Below are 22,616 nucleotides of genomic sequence, written 5' to 3'. Positions count from 1 at the left end.
CTTGTTTTTGTTTCAGATTTCCAGCATCCGCAGTATTTTGCTTTTATTTGAGATAACACAGTCCTTTTGTTGTGAACTCAGAATAAGTAGCACTCTGTGATTCAAAAGTATTAATTCTATATTGCTTCAGTATTTTCCCAGATGGTACTTACACCATCAACCATTATTACTGATAGGACAAAAGCAAAAAAAGAGTCACACTTTATATTTGAGTGTAAAATGGAAAAATCCTAAATGCTTATTCACCAGAATTGACCTCTCTGCTTGCAATTCATCAGTCTAAGCACAAAGCACATCAAATAGTTGCTGCTATGCAATCATGATGTGGGCTTTGCCAGTAATTAAATATATTTTTATCAATTCTTGAAAATAATACATTGTCAACAGTTTTGTCTTTTCTAAGTTTCATTGAAAGCACCACTTTTACAGATATTGTATTAAATGCCATTATGAACATCTCTAGCATTCAGAAAAATGTAATTAAAACAACATAATACTGGAATTATTCAGTGCTGTCATTACTTATCAACCTTCCATTAAGTTATCATTTCAATAATAGGACACGGTCAACTATCTGACCTTAAGTGAGCTACGTTCATGGAAACTGAAAATAATATATTCCCAGAAAACTAGTGATAATATAGATACTGTATTCCTAGCTTATCAGATCTTTGCTGAGGTATGCAAGCTACTTTCATTACAACTGTTGGGCAATTTATTTTGAAGGATATATATTATGAAAAATATTAATATAAAAAGTATTGCTTTTGTGTTTTCTTGGCTGAAGCAGAAGGAATGTTACAAATTACTTTCAACTACCAAGTAATATAATTTAATCACATACAGGAACATGAAAGTTCATGTGAAACCTACAATCTTAACCTAAAATGAAATAACAGGAACAATATAGTGCTTTCATTATATTATGATAAAGGAGGAAAGTTCCCTTTGTTTAAAAAATGTTGCTGATTCAATTAATAGGGACTATTAGCGTCATCTGTTCCAGTTTGATTACTTCCTGCCTGTATTTATTTTTACAAGGTCCAGATGTTAAAATAATTTGAAACAATTGAACTAAAAATATATTTTGAATAAACATAAGCTATATTCTTCAAAGCATACCAGAGTTGCATAGAATTAGTTCTTGTTTATTTCTTTATCTCTCACCCTTTCCTCCAACAATTTTCATCACTCCACTTTTCTGAAAATGTTGGCTTTTTGCAGAGATAGATGTGAGCCCGGGCTGAGAGTCAGCAAGCCATTTAACTGTGGGGATTACGAGGATTCACTGGACGAAATGTAAAGATCCTGGGCTGAAATGCAGTCTTTAAAAAAAGTACACTAGCCTTAAATTCTAACCAGGCCCTGGACAGAACTGAAAAGGATTGCCCAAGGGGAACCAGAAAATGAGTCAGAATCCAGTTCCTTTGGCATTCTGCCCACCATTTTCCAGTGTGGGAGCCACGAATGGATCTTCTCCCCACCTTCCCACTTCAAGGGATCATATCTGTAGGAGTTCCTAGGCTCCACCAGAAATTCCACCCTTTGAACTCTTTCTGGGCCTCAATGGAACTTATGCCAGATGAGGGCTGGTATACGAATGCTGCTGTGGCCTCCAAACAGATCCTCAACCTTTACCAGGGAAATGTAATTAATCCTGGAGAGGACGCATTTCTACGCAATCTGATCAGGCCTCTTCTCCACCATCAGAGCAGCATGGTGCCAGTCCGACGTACCACCAGCTGTTCAAAATGGCCGCTGTTAATCTCTCTCTGCAAGTGTGAGAGGCCCACTCTGACCAGGCAAAAGACCTTGTCCTTGAAATTTGGGGTGGGGTGTGTAGCCTGGAGTTGTGGTGAGTGGGAGGTTCTCCGCCAAGATACTTATGTTAGCAGGGCAAATACCCAGCAATTTTGGGCCTAATGAATTTGCTTTTGATATGTAACTAAAGGTGCTTTATTTTCCTGCTTAGCAACATTAGTCTTAATTGAACAGCTAGTTGAGATATTACACTTGGATATCAGACAGCTCACTCCAAAATTGTTACATATCTTTTACAAATCATTGCTATTTATAAAAACTCCTCTCCTTGTAGTCGGCTCTATGGGACAAAATGGCTTGCATGATTAGAACAATACTTGAAAGCTTCAATAAGCAAAGGTCATTTGACCTGAGAAATCTTTTCTTTCTACAGACTATATGCATCCTACACTAACCATGGATACCACCACACTAATATAATCTCAGAAACATTCTGCAAGTTACCTCAAAAGAACAAATGGAACTCCTGAATATCTACCCACCTCAGCATCTCTACAATTTAACCCTTTTCATTCTTTTTTTTCGATAGATGACATGTCCTTACTCACAGTAACACAGAAATCACTGAGTCTCATACAGTATTTATTTCTGTTTACATGTAATCTTGTAACTTTCAATCCATTTCCAAACTAGGTATTTATCCAGTTCTTTCTACACTATTTCATAGGGGCAGTGGTGGGTGGGTGTTAACTCCCCACATCACAGCATGAAAATAAATAGCTCCATGGTTTCTGCCTTCAGCCTCGGCTCAGTGGTAGTACTGTATTCTCTCGGTCTGTCTGGGTTTAAGCCACACTCCAGACACTTGAGCACAGAATCGAGGCAGACTCCTCAGTGTTGTACTGAGGGAGTACTGCACTGTCGGAAGTGTCATCTTCTGGATGTGACGTTAAACCAAGGCTCAGTTTGCCCCGCAGGTGGATATAAAAGCACCATGGCACCATTTATCCTTCATTTATTGCTCAAACAATCTCACTAAAACAGGTAAGGTGGCCATCTATCTCATTGCTGTTTGTGAGAGCTTGCCTTGTGTAAATTGGCTGCCATGTTTTCCTGCATTACAATAGTGACTACAATTCAAAAGTATGTAATTAAGTACTTTGGGTTGTCCTGAGGTTGTGAAAAGCACTATATAAATGCAAATCCTTTCATTTGCTTTCATTTCTTTTCAGCCATTGCATATTTTGATCACGCTTTATGTGAAGAAAGACTTGATACCAATCCTAAATGGTTCAGAAGAGCTGAGGTTTTTGACTGTGTAACCATCACTGTAGGTCAAAAATTAAACTTGGAGAACAGGCATATAATTGGCAAATGCATTTCAACACAAATAATTGTGAGGGATTACATTTTGATAAGAAAAATAAGGAGGTCATATATTGTTTGGAAAATAGGAATCTAAATGGGATAGAGGAGCAAAGGGATCTAGGAGTACAGATACTCAAGTCACCAAAAGTAGCTACACAGGTTAATAAGACCATAAAATTGCAAACCAAGCACTAGGGCTTATTTCCAGAAGGATTGAATTGAAAAATGGAGAAGTTACAGTAAACTTTTATCAAACCTTGGATAGACCAATCCTGGAGTACTGTGTACAGTTTTTAAAATTCAACCATGGCATGTGGTCATTGCTGGCAAGTTGAGCATTTATTGCTGATCCCTATTTGCCCTTGAGAAGGTGCAGGTGAGTCGCCTTCTTGCACCACTACAATCCATGTGGTGTAGGTACTCCCAAAGTGCTATTAGGTCGAGAGTTTCAGAATTCTAACCCAGCAACGATGAAACACAGCAGCTTGTCACTCAAGAAACATATAGTAGGAGCACTAGATTAAGTTTAAGAGATCAAACATTGCACATTGGGAACAAGGGGAAGCACAGCGGAAAGAGGGACATAACTAGTACTGATTTCCATTAAAATGATGCTTGTATGAAAGTTGTCATACATGTAGACACTGGCCCAGATATTCCACTTCTCTGCTCCCCAGCTGCGATTTCCCAACCGTTCATTTTGATAGGCTGAGCATCACAAGCAGGGATACTGAAGTGGAAAAGCTCCCAAAATGTTGAAGTGACTTTGATGACGAGACATAATTAAGAGCTGTGAGTGATGGTAGTTTTATGATGGAAAGAGAAAAATTGTATGCAGGACTATCCATGTAGTTGCTAGATGTGGTGGCAAAAAAGGTCACTCATCAAATTGGCATGTCTCTTGCAACAGGTGGTCTTCCGCACCCTCTTCAGCCTACTGTTGTGAATGAAGCTGAACATAGTGAAATTGTCAGCCAACAGCCCCACATGATCTATAATAGAACAAAGGTCATTGATGAAGCAGATGAAGATGGTTGGGCTGAAGATGCTTCTGAGGAATTCCTGAAGCAACGTCCTAGGATGTGGCAGGCAAGCCCCCCCCCCCCCCCCACCTGCCAAGAATGAGGAAAAATGAATTTTGTCACATGAACATTGATTTTGAACTATTGTTGATGAAGAAAGAACTTGCTTTAAAAAACAGTTGAAGACTTTGGCTGGAGAGAGACATTAGCATATCAACAGACAAGTACTTCAAAAGACAAAGGAGCTATTCCCTGCTCCAATTTAATCCACAATGGACTTTTGTTTACCAGACGTTGAAGCATTCCAGGTTAAATACTAAGATGGCTGAATACACAAACAGACGTGGTCAGGCCAGTTTAGACATATGACTTACTGTTGGCATTTTTTGAATTTGAACTTCCAACAGGGACCTTGAACTCAGAAGTAAAAACAAGAAATGCTGGAACCACTCAGCAGGTCTGGCAGCATCTGTGGAAAGAGAAGCAGAGTTAACGTTTCGGGTCAGTGACCCTTCTTCGGAACTCAGAAGGCTGTTAGCTCCTGGACTGAGAACAACTCTCTCCTGGCTGCTCTCATCTCGCTCTTACCAGCTCCGGGAACCATTAAAGACATATGAACACCAAGAGAGAAAAATCTCCTACAGTGAACAAGGTTTAAGAATATTGGGCCCCAACAAAAAGAGCTGTCTACAATCTAGGACTCTACGGCGAGCTGGAAACACAGAAACAGTAACAAGAAACCCCCTTTACAGACTGCCTCAAACCTCTCCATTTTATTTTTCATCTGCTCTTTTCTGTCCCTATTTGCATGTGTGTATCGCGTGTGTATGTTAGCGTGGGCATGTCGTATATCCATAGGTGTTAACCGTATTCGAGTTTAAGTTTGAGGTTTAATAAATTTCACTTTTCTTCTTTAAACCTAAAGAAAACCTGGTGTGCTCATTTCTTTGCCTTATAATTGGAAAGCTGTGAACAAGGATTCACAAAGGGGGAGCTCAAAACACAGTGTGTTTAAAATTAAACCCTGTTACAATAAGATCAGGTGAAGACAGTAAAAGACCCCTAGACACCTTTCTCATCTGGTCGTAACAGATGGCATTGATTGCCCTCTGACCTCAATAATCATTTTCATGTCGCCAGCCTTCGTTTCACCAGGGCTCCTTGGTGCTATATTTGCTTGAATGCGGCCTTGATGTCAAGGAGAGCTACTCTCAACTCGCTTCTGGCATTCACCTCTTGCATTTATGTCTGAAACAAGGCTATGATGAGGTTTGGAGCTGACTGGTTCCGGCAGAATCTGAATTGAGCATCAATGATCAGGTAATTGGTGAGTAAGCGACACTTAATGGTGACACTCGTAGACACATAGGAAACACTAGCACTGATGCACATGTTTTCAGGACTACAAGCTGGAATATTGTCAGGGCCCATAGCATTTGCTGTGTCCTGTGCACTCATCATTTTCTTACTATCACACAGAGTGAACTAAATTAGTTGGACATAGAGTGCTCATGTAGCAGGTCTGTCACACATCCTGTGCAGGATTTTAAAAAAAGGCTTGTGCATCTGACCTGCTTCAGGTGAACACATGGGAGGCCATGTGTTACACTATGTGGTTGGAGACAAAGCAAGCCATTCACTGGGTGCACCTATCTTGTCTGTTTAGTGGGTGAATACTACAGGAATTCCTGAAGCAATGGGTGAAATTTAACGATGAGGTAGTGGACCCACCCACTGGCTGGAAAGCCGGGGGGCAAGCCCGCCTTTGCCGGGCCTGGAAGTTATGCTGCTATTTTGCATATCTCAGGCAATTAATTGCCTGCAGTCCTGGCTTCTGTCCCTCTGAGGCAGGATATCCTGCCTCCAGGAGCTGCCAGCCAATCAGAGGGTCAGCAGCTCTTCAATCCCAGCAGTGCCACTGGGAGCAGTGGCCACTGTTGGGACTGCACCCAGTGAGAGGATCCAGAATGGAAGCCAGCCTCAGAACAGTTAAGTGGGGTCAGGGCTCGGGGGAACCCCTTGTGGGGCACAGGGTGCCCGATCAGGAGAGACCCCAGCCCACGGGGAAACCACCAGGTTTAATTGGGTGGCCTCCCAGATGGTGAATTGTCCATCTGCCACTGGTAAAATACCAGCGGCAGCAGGAAGAGGCCCTTAAGTGACCATTTAACTGGCCACTTAAGGGCCTCAATTGGCTTAAGAGCAGGCAGGACACCTGCTACCTCCTCCACTGCTGGTAAAATAGCAGCAGGGGCAAGTACGTGATGAGCATGGCACCTTTGCTATCCTACACGATTTTATACCCCCACCCCCTTCCGGGGAGGTGTAAAATTCTGGGTGATGGCCTGGGGTCGCATTGATTGGCAGCAATTCACCAGACAGGCATGCTCCATCACACAATATGTGGAAATGCAGCTTGTGCAAGACAACAATCACAGGGGTTGCAAGTCTCTAAGGTTTCCATGTGGCATGTAAATTCTCAGGGTCCAGGATGCAGCACCTCAAAGGGAGTGCATGGTCTTCGGAAGCCGTGGAGCTCACATGTGAGCTGAATTGTAGCACTTACATCGAAATCATAACTCACCAGACAGGGCAAATGCTCATTATCAACTACAAACACCACAAACGTTCACAGTGCAGTCAGTACAACACAATCAATATGATTGTGTCACTGCAAAACTTTTGAGTCAGTGCAATTTTGGGTTTATTGAGAAGCAAGCATACCAAACAGCCCCCTAATGGGGCAACAACGATGTGACAGGGAATTTTAAATCCTTGCTGAAGCCAGATAATAATAGTTTGGGATTTTTCCAATGTTCAGATACAGAGAGGAAAAAAGCAGTCACAGAATCGTTACAGTGCAGAAGGAGGCCATTCGGCCCATCGTGTCCGCACTGGCTCTCTGAAAGAGCAATTCCTTCAGTTCCCTTCCCCCACCTTTTCCCCATAACCCTGCACAATCTTCCTTTTCATATAACAATCTAGTTCCCTTTTGAATGCTTCAATTGAAAGACACCTTCAAAAGCCACTCCTCGAACTGGATACGCTGTTTAAGTCACTCGCGCTCAATAATCCTACGACGTACGACATGTTATAGCTCTCACCGAGAACACATCTCTGCAGCCATTCCCTGGGCCAGCGATGAAGAGTGCTGGCAGATTAGCGTCAGGACGCTCCGCCGAGCTGACGTGCAGAAGTTGCGACTGGCGAGGTGCGCGGCCACGGGGGGGCTGAGCTAAGAGGGCGACGGAGAAGTGGCGTTTGTTTTTGTTTGTCGCTCGGTGGGTGTTTGGCAGCGGGCGGGCGAGGCGCTGGGCACCGCGGAGAAGCCGTGCGGGTAAGTGATGAGAACCTTGAGACAGTAAGAGAACCCTCCCGCTTCCATTGTTTAGGTCATAAAGAAACAATCGGCCTCCCTCGGGCGCTATGGTGACGGCGGGATCGGCATTCGGTGCTGATTGTATCATCGGGGCGACTGCCTTCCATTCGAACACACTGACACTGGGAGAAACTTCCGATGGAACGCGCTGTGGAGCAGTGGGGAGACGGCGCCGGGCGGCCGGCCGCCGGTAGGAGCAGCAGCAGGAACCGGCCCTTGTTCCAAAGAGACAGCAGGGCTGTCCGCTGGCCTCTCCCTCTCTCCCCCGCCGCCCCCCGTTTTTCACTTTCCTGTTGCTGTCACTACGTTCCAGCTGGACTGACCGGTTCGTTTGTGTTTCGTTGTTGGAACCATCCTCTTGATGGATCATCTTGAAACAAATGATAAGCAGGTGTTCCGACTTTATAAGCTGTAAGGCCACAGTAGTCTCTATTTAACGTGTAGTCATTGTTCTGCGAATGTATCCTTGTACTCATCAGGTTAGTTTATGAAACATTTTTTCGGGGGTGGGTGATGGAGAGGGGTGTGGAAACCTGTTTTTTGATTTGTACAGTTTTCACTATTTTTATTGTGAACAACTTCATGAGAATCACGTAAAACCTTTGAGGTTCAGTGAATCTGCAGGTTTTTAAAACTCAAACTCGATGACTGCCTGCCCACTACTGCTATATTCGGTTGCTCTTCGCTCTCACTTTGGGCCTTCCCCTAGGTTTGGGCTTGTTGGTATTCACAGGCCTTACCACAAAATCGCTCTTTTTGTGCTGTATTTTTATAACGTGAATCAACAAAATCAATCAGTTGAAGGAAGGATTTGGAGGTGCATTTAAAATCCTGATCCTGCTTACTTTCCTCTATTCGTTTCCTTCATAGGTGTAGATAAAAACTGGAACACAGTGGACAGGTATTAGAAAATGATTATGTTGAAAGTGTAATAATCCTTTAAAGATTAAAACTGGGGTTATAAAGAAAAACATAAAATTCTTTGAGATTAAATCAAACTCAAACTGAAATTGGTTGCTCATGTAATCTGTCTTTTGTGGAACTAAATACAGCTTCTCAAATCAAATACAGAAATGTAAACTCCTGCAATCTACCTCTGTTCCTAGTTGCTTATATCACTCCAAGCGAAGGAACTTGAGGCTAAACTTTCTGGTTGGGCATCTGCCATTGGGGTGGAACAAAATGCCCTATCTTTCTCATCCCTCCATCCCCAAGATGCCCCTAATGCAGCTGTACTTCTGGCCCCAAGGATATTTGCATGCTGGAATTGAGCTCCTTGGAGATCATGGAGGCCTACCAGGATCAGGGTAGAAACTGGTAGCAACAGGCCACAGAAGCCTGTTGTTGTATTTGAGTGTAGGGAACCAATTTTGAAAACTTTTTGTAAAAGTTTTTTCCAGTGTGCACAGTACAAGGCCTCATCGAAGGAAACATTTCCTTTGTCCCTCTGTGGACCTTTGAATGTTGTGGACAAACAGCAGTCCTTTCCAGCGTTCAATTAGGAGAAATGGTGGGAAACAGTAGTGAAAGCCATGTTTCCGTCTGCCCCAGATCCGCTGGAAAACCAGAAAACAGGACCAGAAAGTCTAAATTTGAGATTTTGTATTGAAGTTAATTAGGACAGTGTTTTGTTTGTTGCTTTTGTTTGTCAGGGGGAGAAAATGAAAGGTGCATTGTATGTTTGTATTCTTCGTCCTGCTCCAGGTGAAGACAGTTTTCTTTGAATTTATTTTCATAATCTCAGTGGAAACCCTGCAATAAGTTTGGTTTTATTTTTTGTTATTGGAACTAAAATCTAAACTTTGTAGATTTTATGAGTGGCCCTCTCAGCAGATTTCACGTGGTAAGCTGGAGGACACAATGTCTTCCTTGTCTTCTTTTGCTGTTTGTGTCTTGATCTTGTTTTTTTTTTCTGTTTTTGCTTGTTCTTCTGTTGTTTGAGAGTCACTTTTGGTTTGTCTCTTTTTTTTGTTGCTTTATACTTTTTTTTGCTGGATAGGAGGTGTTGAGAAAGAGCTGCTCCAGTGTGTATTTTCTGGGTGTAGGAAACAACGGATGATGGTAACATTGGCTTGAATTGCAGCAGAGAAGTGTCCAGAGGGAGTATGAGCAAGCTAGCTCTGAAATTAATTAAAGGAATCAGGGCTCCAAAAATAGAAAGGAAAAAAATTGAAATCTTAATTTGTAAAAGATCAAAATTAAAAGGTAAATGAATTTTTGAAAGACTAAAGAATTTAAAAACTTTACTGTTGCTGGTAGCACATCTGGGAGTGGATGGAGCTGGGAAATGGAGTTTGGTGGTGCAGTAGCATCACTGAATATTGGGAGGTTTACAATGTAGTAAGCACCTTGGGATGTATCAGTATGTTAAAGATGCTATATAAGTTCAAGTTGTTATTACCAAGTTATGGAAAGCAATTCTCAGCTTAAAAGTATTTCTACCCAGACATAACACAATTGACAATTGGAGCATAGGAAACAGTGTGCACGAGATGCTTAATATATTAAAGATGTAAATATATATATTGTTAATTACTTCCTCCCTAATGGGAACTGCCTGATTCACTCTGTGATTACTCGATGCAGGGTCACTAGGATCAGAATTGCTCCCTACAGGGAGTTGTGTGCACAAATGATGGAATGCCAATACTGTTTATTTTCTCTCCCTATATCTTTCCATTCTGCTTACTTCCACCTGTCGTCAGACAGTCAAAATGATCAAAGCAAAATAATTGATTTTTCTTTCTCTTTGCAAAATCCTGTGCGGAAGCTCTTTGGAAGCAAAGCATATTTCCTTGAGAATGGCATTCCTTGAGAATGTAGGAACAGAAGGAGACTTTGTAACTAGGCTAAAAATAATATCTTGGTTGGCTGCAACGTTGTATCTAATTGATTTGCATTTATTGATGGAAGTTCTCTTTGGTAATGTGGTTTTTTGAATTGGCAGGAGTGCGATTTGTTTGCTAATGTTGAAATGTGAGGGCTATTGTTTCTGAAGTACAACATGGCATGGACCCTACATGCTAATTTTGCCTAAGATGTTAACACTAAATCTACTCCCATCTACCATATAAACAGTATGGTGGTTTCCTTTTAATTCTTATACACTGCATTCAATGCCTTGTGAACCACAGGTCATGATTATGAATCAAATCTGCCAGAGTATGTTACAGGCCGTTTATATGGTAGACCTGAGGATATGTCCTGTTACGTGATTTTTGTAGCTTTGCTTAAATTTGTTCAGTTTTGACATGACTTCTGTAGCTGCTTTCTGGGAGAGATTTCTGTTGACTTTGTGGTGGAGAGAATACACACATAGTCTAAGTTTGACTTTGAGGTGCAGGGGGTTTTGTTGCCTTTTGTTGTCTAAGTTAGGGTTACTGTATGTGAATGCATGGAGTGTGTTAAGTAAGGTTGGTGAGCTTCAGGCGCAGATAGCCACATGGAAGTATGATATTGTGGCAATAACGGAGACTTGGCTCAAAGAAGCGCAAGACTGGGTACTAAATATTTCTGGATACAAGGTGTTCAGGAAAGTTGGGAAGGAAAGGGGGAGGGGTGGTAGTTTTGATTAAGGAGAACATTGCAGTGCTGGAGAGAGAGGATGTCCCAGCGGAGTCAAGGACAGAATCTATTTGGCTGGAGCTAAGGAACAAAAACGGTGCAGTTACTTTGCTGTATGTAGTATATAGGCCATCAACTAGTGGGAAAGATGTAGAGGAACGAGTTTCAGGAATTAGAGTAGTAATAATGGCAGATATTAATTGTCCAAATATAAACTGGGATAATAGTGTAAAGAGCAGAGAGGGGCAAGAGTTCCTAGATTGTGTGCAGGAGAATTTTCTACTATATGTTTCCAGTCCAACGGGAAAGGAGGCACTGCTAGACCTGGTTTGTGGGAAAGAGATGAACCAAGTGGATCAAATGTCAGTAGGAGAACATTTTAGGGGACAGTGACCATTGTATCCAGAAATATTTAGTACCCAGGTTAGTTAGTGAAAGCCAGCACGAATTTGTGAAGAGCAACTAGTGTTTAACTAACTTGATGGAGTTTTTTGATGAGGTAACAGAGAAGTTTGATCAGGGCAATGCTGTTGAGGTGGTGTACATGGACTTCCAAAAAGTATTTGTGAAAGTGCCACACAACAGACTTATGAGAAAACTTATTGCTCGTAATAAAAGGGACAATAACAATATGGATATGAAATTGGCTGAGTGGCAGGACTCGAGAGTCGTGTTTAATGAATGTTTTTCAGACCAGTGGAATGTTTGTTGTGGAGTTCCCCAAGGGCCGGTTGGGACCCTTGCTGTCCCTGATATTACAGGGCAGACTTTTAAAATTTGCAGATGATACAAAACTTGAAAACATTGTGAACTGTGAGGAGAACAATGTAGATTTTCAAAAGGACATACAGGTTGGTGGAATGGGTGGACAAGTGGCAGATTAAATTTAATGCAGAGAAATATGAAGTGATTCATTTTGATAGGAATGTGGAGAGACAATATAAAATAAAGGGTACAATTCTAAAGGGGGTACAGGAGCAGAGGGACCTGGGTGTATATGTGCATAAATCATTGAAGGTGGCAGGATAGGTTGAGAGAGCGGTCAATAGAGCATACAGTATCCTAGGCTTCATTAATAGGGGCATAGAGTACAAAAGCAAGGAAGTTATGCTAAACTTGTATAGAACACTGGTTCGGCCTCAACTGGAGTATTGTGTCCAGTTCTGGGCGCCACACTTTAGGAAAGATGTGAAGGCATTGGAAAGAGTGTAGAAAAGGTTCAATAGAATGGTTCCAGGGATGAGGAAATTCAGTTATGTGGATAGATTGGAGAAGTTGGAACTGTTTTCTTTGGAGAAGAGACGGTTGAGAGGAGATTTGCTAGAGGTATTCAAAATCACGAGGGGTCTGGGCAAAGTAGATAGGGAGAAACTGTTTCCATTGGTGGAGAGATTGAGAACAAGAGAGCGCAGATTTCAGGTAATTGGCAAAAAAAGCAATAGTGACATGGGGGAAAAACTTTTTCACAAAGCGAGTGTTTAGAATCTGGAATGCACTGCCAGAGAGTGTGGTGGAGGCAGGTTCCATCGAGGCATTCAAGAGGGAATTGGATCGTTCTCTGATAAGAATGTGCAGGGCTATGTGGAAAAGGCCAGGGAGTGGCACTAGGTAAATTGCTCTTCCAGAGAGCTGGCGCAGACATGACTGGCCTTCTGTGCTGTAACAATTCTATAATTCTGTTTCTTTACAAATTTATAAACCTTCTCTCATCAAGTTCAGAGATTGTCCAAATAGCTCGGGTTTTTGATATGTTATATAAAGTTGCGGCTGTAAAAAGGATGCCAAATTTTTGATTGAGCTATCCTCATTCCTTTCCTCCCTTAGCCTCCACACCAAGTGACTTTCACCTTCCATCTTAAGTCTCCTTGCTCTCACTCCTGAGTTCACTGCCCTCTCTAAACCGTTCTCTTCATATAAACTTTCCTATCAATATTCACAGCCACCCACTCTTCCAAACTTGTCATCTCACCATCTCTATTCCGATCTATTAAATCACAGACAAGGCCATCTCTGATCACTTCCTTGAATTCCTCAACGGTCACATCCTCCTTCCCAACCCCAGTTGGTCTGTGTCTGCCTGTTGGGGGAGGGGGAAAAAACTCCCAAAGTCACAACATCACTTTCAGAGTCCCAACTGTCCAGCCTTTGACTTTCCATTTGACACAATAGTGCTGCAGGTATTGACCTGCTCAATCACACCCATGCCTCCACCTTTGCCTCATTCCCAGCAAGACCCTTGCTCTCTCTTTTCACCCTGGTTGCTCTCCCATCTTCACTTCATTCAGTCGAAGGGGCGCAGACTTGAACATCATTTAAGCGACTCTTGGATAGGTACATGGATGATAGTAGAATGAAGGGTAGGTAGTTAGTTTGATCTTAGAGTAGGTTAAAGGTTCGGCACAACATCGTGGGCCGAAGGGCCTGTATTGTGCTGTACTGTTCTATGTTCTATATGTGGTGCACAACTTGTTTAGCCATTCATCACCAGATTGTCCTGAGATACAAAGATAACCTCTGGTTTCTTTTCCCCACTATCAGCCATCTCCATAAGGCACTCTCACATGCCCCTTCTACTGTCACCTCTAGCAAGTGTGAGGTCCTCATGGGCTTCTTTGTGATGAACATTGAGACCATCTGTTCAGCTTCTGCTCCTTTCCTTCTCACTGTCCACCAAGCCAAGGTTCCCCTCCTACCCCAGCCCTGAACTTGAATTTTTCTTTAGCTTCTCTCTTCTTGTCTCTCCTCATGCCCCCTCTGAACCTGCTTGTCCAAAAGACCCACATCTTGCCCTTTTGATCCTATTCCCACTAAACTGCTGACCGCACAACTTTCCCTCCTGATCCCCATGTTAACTGATATTGTAAACGGTTCCCACTCCTCGGGTACGGTTCCCCTTTCAAATCTGCCTCAAAAAAAAACCATCCTTCACCTCTTTGTCCTTGCAAACTTTGACAATGGTGAACTCATTAAACTTCTGAACCACTCTTCAGCCTTTAACATGATTGATACACCATCGTTTTTCCTCTGTTGTCCAGCTGAGTAAGATTGCTTCACATGTTTCTCTTCTTGCCCCATCACCGTTACTTCTAGAATCCTTCAGAGATCTATCCTTGGCTTCCTCCTATTTCTTATCTATATACTGCCCCTTGGCAATACCATCCAAAGACAAGATGTCAGATTCTACATGTAGGTTGATAGCACCCAACTCTCTCTCACTGCCATCTCTCGCGACCTCTCCACTGCCTCTTTGCTGTCAGACTGCTTAGCTGACAATTTCCTCCAATTAAATATTGGAAAGATTGAAGCCGCAAACCTTTTCCCTTTACCACCAATTCCATCCCGCTCCTTGGCCAGTATCTCTGGCTGAACCAGACTGTTAGCAATCTGAGTCATTATGACACAGAAGGAGGCCATTCAACCCATTGAGTCCATGCTCTCTGTAGAGCAATCCATTCAGTCCCATTTCTCCACTCTTTCCCCCACAGCTCTGCAAGTTTATTTCCCCCAAGTGCCTATCCAATTTATTTTTGAAATCATTAATCGTCTCCACTTCCACCAGTATCGTGGGCAGTGACTTCCAAGCTATTACCACTCGCTGCGTAAAAAAAGTTCTTCCTCGCATCCCCCCCTGCATCTCTTGCCCAAAACCTTAAATCCGTGTTCCCTAGTAATTGTACCATCAACTACTGGGAATAGCTTTTCTTTGTCTACCTTATCAAAACCTGTCGTAATCTTGAACACCCCAATTAAATCTCCCTTAAATCTTCTTTTCTCTAAGGAGAACAACCCCAGCTTCTCTAACCTAACATTGTAGCTAAAATCCCTCATTCCTGGAAACATTCTGGTAAATCTCAGTGACCTATTTGACCCTGAGCTGAGATTTCAACCCCATATCCTCTCCATCACAAAGACTGACGAACTCCACCTGCTTAGCATTTCCCATCGCTGCCCCACCTCTGCTGATGCTCTCGCCCTTGTTTTTGTTACCTCCAGACTCGACTACTCCAGTGTTTTCCTGGCTATCCTCCCATCTTCCTCACCTCCAGGACTTGAGCTCATCCAAAACTCTGCTGTCCGTATCCTAACTCGCACCAAGTCCCGCTCACCCATCGCCCCCTTGCTGGCTGACCCATATTGGTTTCTGGTGGCTAATGTCTTAACTTAAAAATTCTCATTCTCATGTTCAAATCTCTTCATGGCCTCACCAATTCCTATCTCTAACTTCCCTGAATTCCTCCAACTCTGAACTTCTGCATCCCCCAATCCCTTTGCCCCACCACTGGCATTATGCCTTCAGCTGTCTTTAAGGCCTAAGCTCCTAATTTCTTCCCTAAACCCCTCTGACTGTCCAGCTGTCTGTCTGTCTGCCTCTCTCTCTCAAAACTTGCCTCTTTGAGCAAGTGTTTAGTCACCTGACCTAATATCTCCTCCTTTATCTCTATATATAAAAGAAAGTTGTTGTGGAATCATCAAAAAATAGATTTTTTTCAACAGCCAATTGGTGTATGTTGTCAGAATTAGCATCTCCTGGTTAAAGCAGATGCAGAGTGTTGTTGCCACCTCAGCTGATGAGCCTCTGTGAACTCCATGCCCTGTAGAAGCGAACGCTTCAGATATTGCATTGAGCTACATTGTTACAGACACAAAATGGCTGCCTTAACACCTTCAGCTTCTACAGCAGCATTGGATTCCTTCCCTCCCAATTGCCACTGACGATCATCCAAGGTGAGCTACCTAAAATGTAATAATAGTAACCGGAGCCTGCCATAAAAATGTAATGAAGGTGTACTGATCAAAATTGAGCAGATCCTTGGCAGCAGAACACCAGATTGAGAACAGTTCTAGTGCAATTGCAGGGAAAGATCTAGCCCCAGGAACCATGGGATCATAGAAGTAACAGCACACAACAGGCCATTCAGCTCATCATGTCTGGGACAGCTCCCAGAATCCAGAACTAATTCCAGAGCTCTGATGCCTCCCTTTGTTTCTAATATTTATCCAATGTTCACCTAAAAATGCAATGGTCTCTGTCTTAACCACTCCCTGTGGCAAATTATTTCACACTCCAGCAATCACACTCTTGGTGACAATTTTAAACTGATGACCCATTGTCACCAATTCCCCAAAAAGAGGAAATAGTCACTCTATCAAAAATCTCCTTTTAAACTTCCTCTTAGCCTCTGGGTGCTAGTTGAAAAAGCCCCAGTATCTCAAGTCTCTGCTCATAACTACAGTTTCCCACTCCTAAGCTCAAATGTATTTTTTTTATGGCTTTAATGCCCTTTCTATAACGGGGCACTTGAAACTGCATACCAGGCTATAACTGTGACCGAACCAATGTTTTATATAAATTCATCATTACTTCTGTACTCTATGCTCCTATTTTTAAAATCCAAAATGCAGTTGGCCTCTTAGGACTTTATCTGTATTTGTAGTTTCTGAGAATTTATTTTTATTTATATATATATATATATATATATATATATATATATATATATATATATATATATTTTTTTTTTGTTCATGGGATGTGGGCATCGCTAGCAAGGTCAGCATTTGTTGTCCATATCTAACTGCCCTAGAAGGTGGTGGTGAGCTGCTGCCTTGGACCACTGCAGTCCATGTGGGGTAGGTACGCCCACAATGTTAGGGAGGAAGTTCCAGGATTTTGACCCAGCAACAGTGAAAGAACAGCGATATAGTTCCAAGTCAGGATGGTGTGTGGGGCTTGGAGGGGAATTTGCAGGTGGTGGTGTTCCCATGCACCTGCTGCCCTTGTCCTTCTAGGTGGTAGAGCTCGCGGGTTTGGAAGGTGCTGTTGAAGGAGCCTTGGTGAGTTGCTGCACAGTGTATCTTGTAGATGGTACACACTGCTGCCACTGTGCACTGGCGATGGAGGGGGCGAATGTTTAAGGTGGTGGATGGGGTGCCAATCAAGTGGCTGCTTTGTTTTGGATGGTGTTGAGTTCCCTGAGTGTTGGAGGTGCACTTATCCAGGATAGTGGAGAGTATTCCATCACACTCCTGACTTCTACCTTGTAGATGGTGAGCAGGCTTTGGGGAGTCAGGAGGTGAGTTACTCGCTGTTGAATTCCTATCCTCTGACTCGCTCTCACTCTTTTTTTTTATTCTTTCATGGGATGTTGGCATCGCTGGCAAGGCTAGCATTTGTTGCCCATCCCTAATTGCCCTTAAGTAGGTGATGAGCTGCCTTCTTGATTCACTGCAGTCCATCTGGTGCTGGTATACCCACAGTGCTGTTAGAGAGGGAGTTCCAGGATTTTGATCCAGCGACAGTGAAGGAACAGCAATATATTTCCAAGTCGGGATGGTGTGTGGGGCTTGGAGGGGAATTTGCAGGTGGTGGTGTTCCCATGCACTTGCTGCCCTTGTCCTTCTAGGTGGTAGAGCTCGCGGGTTTGGAAGGTGCTGTTGAAGGAGCCTTCGTGAGTTGCTGTAGTGCATCATGTAGATGGTACACGCCACTGCCACTGTGCATCGGTGGTGAAGGGAGTGAATGTTTATGGTGGTGGATGGGGTGCCGATCAGGTGGGCTGCTTTGACCTGACTGTATCTATAGGGCTGGTCCAGTTAAGTTTCTGGTCAGTAGTGACCCCTTAAATTTGAAATCCTCGGTCATGCACATCTTTCACTGTCTTTCCATGAAATGTATACTCCCATTCCTTGTTTTTTTTCTCCTAAAATATATTGTATCTCATTTATCCACATTAAATTGCAGCTGCCACCTGTCCGCCCATTCCACCGACCTGCTTGTTTTCCTGATGTCATTTTTTGTGTTTCTTACTTTGTCAAACCACCTTCTCCTTTTCTGCCCTCAGCACATTTTGTGAAAGTGTTCCCCATGCTCAAATCTAAATCCTCTAGAAATACAGAAGACAAAAGTAGACCCTGCACTGACTCCTAGAGCACACCACTTTAAATCCTTTTCCAGTCTGAGCATATCTTTTACCATATGCCTAAATTTTCACCCAACCTCAATGTGGAAAACATCATCTGAAAATCCAGATGCACTAATCTACCACATTCCCTATATCCAGCTGGTCACCACTTCTTCCAAAAGTTCAAACATGGCATGCCTTGAACAAATCTGTGCTAATTTGTTTATAAATCTTACTGATTTTATTGTATGTTTACCTATAATATTGCTGATACTTAAATTATAAACAAGATTAATTGTTTACCCTGTGGCCTGCCATATCAGATATTTTGTGCAGCCAGCCAATTTCTGGTTTCGAAGAAGTCTATGGAAGGTAATGTATTCAGTGCATGAATAAACATTATTGAGAAGTGGTGCTAATTCTAACAGTGAGTACAGCTGTTCTTTACACAGTAAATGTAAATGGAATGCTGAATTATATTACCAAAACAGTAGCTTACAAGGCAGAGGTAGCCATGCTCAAACTGTATAGTGCTCTGAGCAGGCCACATCTTGAATACTCCATCCAGTGCTGGTGACTCAGCCACAAAGAGCTTCAGATGCTGGAGGTTGTTCAGAGAGGAGCCACAAGGCTGATTCCCAGCATCAGAGGATTGAGATATGAGGAAAGGCAGGAGAAACTTTAGTTTTTCAGCTTTGAAAAGAGTCAATTGGAAACTGATCTTTATAGAAGTATATAAGATAGCAAACATCAAAGTTAGTACTGTAAAAGCACTTTAAAGTAAGAATAGAACGAGGAGATCTGCATTCAAGCTGGTAAAAGGTAAATTTAGGGCTGAATGAAGTCAGAAAGTTCTTCTGAATGATCTTCTGAATTGAATGGGTTTCCGGGTAGACTTTCAAAATAAGACCTTGGAATTATTTATGGACTAGCTGGAAGCTACTGCGGGGTGCTATAGGTGATAGATGGGAAATGTAGGATCTTGCTGGATGGATGAGGTAAATTTAGTCAAATGGCCTTCCTCATTTACATTTACCTTGTGATCTTGCAATATTCTCTTTACAGTAAAATTTGTAGGAAAACCTTTGCTTTACTCCTAAGCTTCCAGTTCATTTTACATTGTGTTGTTAAATTGGTTACCAAAATTATTTTAGCAGTTACTGCACCAAAGATTTTGCACCTAAGGTTTTCTCAAGAGCAATAAGGGATGGGCAACAAATGCTGGCCTTGCCAGCAATGTTCGCATTCCCATGAACGAATAAAAATAAATTGGTTGAGTGCCTACAATTGATCAGAATTTGTTCTTAACACAGTTGATTTTATATAAAGTGGGAGCACTAGTGATTTTTTAAAAAATGGGATTCATGTACAGTACTTGCTTTCACATTGTTCCCAAAAGCAGCACTATATCAAGGGAGAATTGCATTTTATAAGTCAGGCCTTATAAAGTGTTGCGTTTACCGGCAGGACTCACATAAAGATACATTGAGCTAGAATTCAGAGCCAGTGCTAGCTTAGAGTTACTTGTTGAATGATGAAATTGAATCATATTTAATGGTTGCAGTGACCTGAAAGCGTTCATTTGCCTCCAGCTGAGAATATCATGCTACATTTCAGTTTTACTGCTTATTTACTGACATCAAAGAACACCCTGCATTTATATATGATAAACAACATAGAAAATTATACTGAGATGCTTCACCGCCATGAAGAAAATACAGATGCTAAACCAAAGAAACAGAAAGCTCAGTTAGAGATAGATTTTAAAGGGATTATTAAAGGAGGAAAAAGAAGCAGAGATGTTTAGGGAGGAAATTCCAGAGAATGGGACCTGAGCAGCTAAAGGCACACTTACCAAAGATGGGAAAAAGATGGATGCATAAGAGAGTGGAATGAAGAGATTAACATTGGTTGGGGGCGGTGCATGTGAGGGGGAGGTGGTTGTAGGGCTGGAAGGGTTGGGTATGAAGGGATTTAAACACGATGAGAATTTGAAGCATTGGGGTTTTGTTTCTCTCAATCTCTGATCTCGCTGCACTCTTAGTCGCATATACCGGATCATTTGGTGCAACTGCCAGGTCATTGGGTTCGGTGAGATTTTCAGATATTAGAAACCAGTGTGGACAGGGTAATGAGCGATTGGAACTTGGTGTGGCTAAAACTAGAACTATTAAATACATACAAGACACAACGCCATGACCAAATTTTCTTTTTTTTTTCTGGTCGGTTTGGCCTCTACCATTATGTTCTCTCGCACTTTAATTCTGAGTTGACTATGCAGTCAATCTTCCCGCAGCTAGCTGTTCCAGACACATAATAGAGTCATACATAAACAAATATTTTTGTGACAATAGCTGTAGAAAAATTCCCTCAATTAATGGAAAATCTCATTTTCTTAATTTAACTTGCCTTTTTTTTTTTCAAATTTAGAGGGTCTGTGGAATCAGGAAGTTGGGGAAGTGAGGCACCATCTTTGGCACCACTGATAACTGCAGGTACTTGCAGCAAGAATCAGTAACTGGATCCACAGCTCTGTTAGTATACTTAAGTATTTTTTGGACTAGGATTTCTATTGAGATTTGGTGTTACAAATTCATATTTGATTCAGAGTAATAAACTTTCTATCCCTGTTTAGGCATAAGAATCTACAACAATAACTTATATAGCACCTTAAACATAATAAAATGACCCAAGGCACATCACAGGAGCATTATAAAACAAAGTATGAGACTGAGCCACAAAAGGAGCTAGATATTGGGTCACATGACCAAATGTTTGTTCAGAGAGGTAGGTTTTAGGGAGTCTTAAAGGAGGAAAGCAAGGTGGAGAGGCAGGGATTTGTAGGGGGGATATTCAAGAGCTTGGGGCCTAGGTAGCTGAAGGCGCAGCCACCAATGGTGGAGCAATTAAAATCAGGGATGCCAAGGAGGCCAGAATTAGAGGAGCACAGATATCTTGGAGAATTGTGAGGCTGCAGGAGATTACAGAGATAGAGAGGGGCGAAGCCATGGAGGGATGAGAATTTTAACATCAAGATGTTGCTTGACGGGGAGCCATTATTGGTCAGCGAGCACAGGCGTGATGGGGGAATGGGATTTGGTGAGAGTAAAGACATGGGCAGCAGAGTTTTGGATGGAGAGTGATACAAGGAAATTTACAAAGAGTAGAATGTGGGAGACCAGCCAGTTAGTGTGTTGGAATAGTCATCTAGAGGTAACAAAGCATGAATGAGAGTTTCAACAGCAGATGAGCCGAGACAGGGATGGTCAGGCGATGTTAGGAAGGTGGAAATAGGCCATCTTAGTGATGGCACAAATATGAAGTCGTAATCTCAGCTTGGGGTCTGATGTGACCCCAATGTTGTAAACAGACTAGCTGAATCCTAGACTGGGAGAGGGAGAGGGATGGAGTCAGTAGCTAGGGAACAGAGTTTGGAGCAGGAACTGAAATCAATGGCTTCAGTCTTCCCAATATTTAATTGGAGGAAATTTCTGCTCATGAAGTACTGGATGTCGGATAAGCAGTCTGATAATTTAGCAACAGTGGAGGAGTCGAGAAGTGGTGGTGAGGTAGAGCTGAGTGTCGTCTGCATACCTGAAAACTAATGCCGTGTTTTTGGATGATGTCACCGAGGGGCAGCATGTAGACAAGAAACAGGAGGGGGCAAGGTTAGATCCTTAGGGGACACCAGAGGTATCGGTGCGGGAGCAGGAAGAGAAGCCATTGCAAGTGATTCTCAGACTACAATTGGAGAGATAAGAATGGAGCTAGGTGTGAGCAGTCCCACCCAGCTGGACTTAGGTGGAGAAGCCATGGCCGAGGATGGTGTGGTCAACCGTGTCAAATGCTGCAGATAGGTTGAGAAGGACAAGGATGGAAAGGTTACCTTTGTCATAGTCACATAGGATGACATTTGTGACTTTGAGAGCTGTTTTGGTACTGTGGCAGGGGAAGAAACCTAATAGGAGGGATTCAAACATGGAGTTCTGGGAAAAATGGGAATGGATTTGGGAGGTGAAACCACAATCAAGGACTTTGGAGAGGAATGGTAGGTTGGAAATGGGATGGTAGTTTGCAAGGGCGGTCGGGTCAAGAGTTTTTTAAGGAGAGGGTTGATGATGCTAGCAGATTTAAAGGAGAGAGGGACAATGCTTGAAGAGAGAGAGAAAAGTTTACAATATCGTGGGAAACAGGAGGGGAAGATGGGTAATCGGTTTTTTAATGGGAATAGGATCGAGGGAACAGGAGGTGGGTCTCATGGACAAAATGAGCTCACAGAGGGCATGAGGGGAGATAGGAGAGAAACTAGAGAAAGATGCGGGTTCAGGGCTAGGACAAGGGGGAGCATTAAAGGAAGTCTGGCCAGGTGGGCTAGTGGAAGGGAGGAGCGCAGCAGAAGCAGCTGATCGAATGGTCTCAATCTTTGTGACCAAGATCTCCATGAGCTCCTCGCGCTTATTGTTGGAGGGGAGAGGGGTTTAAGAAGATGGTTTGCAGTAGAGAAAAGAAGCCAAGATGTATTCCAAGATGATCCTGGAATAGTGAGCAGTTTTAGCAGATGAGAGCAATGGTCCAGCCAGATCTGGTGGTGGAAGGCTAAACCAGTTGTCCCCATAACCTTTC

The 22,616-nt window shown here is 42.6% G+C and overlaps 1 protein-coding gene and 1 long non-coding RNA gene across 6 annotated transcripts in view; one reads left to right on the top strand and one right to left on the bottom strand.

The window, feature by feature from the left end:
• Window positions 1–338: 338 nt before the first annotated feature.
• LOC137359145 (uncharacterized) lies at window positions 339–7,614 on the bottom strand. The gene is made up of 2 exons (XR_010971469.1): window positions 7,256–7,614; window positions 339–4,620 (listed from the first exon to the last, which is right to left on the bottom strand). It is a non-coding gene; the product is annotated as an uncharacterized lncRNA (long non-coding RNA).
• Window positions 7,285–22,616, top strand: part of rnf146 (ring finger protein 146) — a 31,797-nt gene continuing 16,465 nt past the window's right edge. The window contains exons 1-2 of one of the 5 annotated variants that reach the window (XM_068025203.1): window positions 7,370–7,488; window positions 20,424–20,488. The gene's annotated coding sequence lies outside the window, so the exon portion shown is untranslated. The other 4 variants (XM_068025197.1, XM_068025214.1, XM_068025190.1 and 1 more) reach the window with 4 other exon arrangements.

The sequence above is a fragment of the Heterodontus francisci genome, chromosome 3 (assembly GCF_036365525.1).
Source record: "Heterodontus francisci isolate sHetFra1 chromosome 3, sHetFra1.hap1, whole genome shotgun sequence".
Lineage (NCBI taxonomy): Eukaryota > Metazoa > Chordata > Chondrichthyes > Heterodontiformes > Heterodontidae > Heterodontus > Heterodontus francisci.
This window is presented reverse-complemented; position numbering and strand designations above follow the sequence as displayed.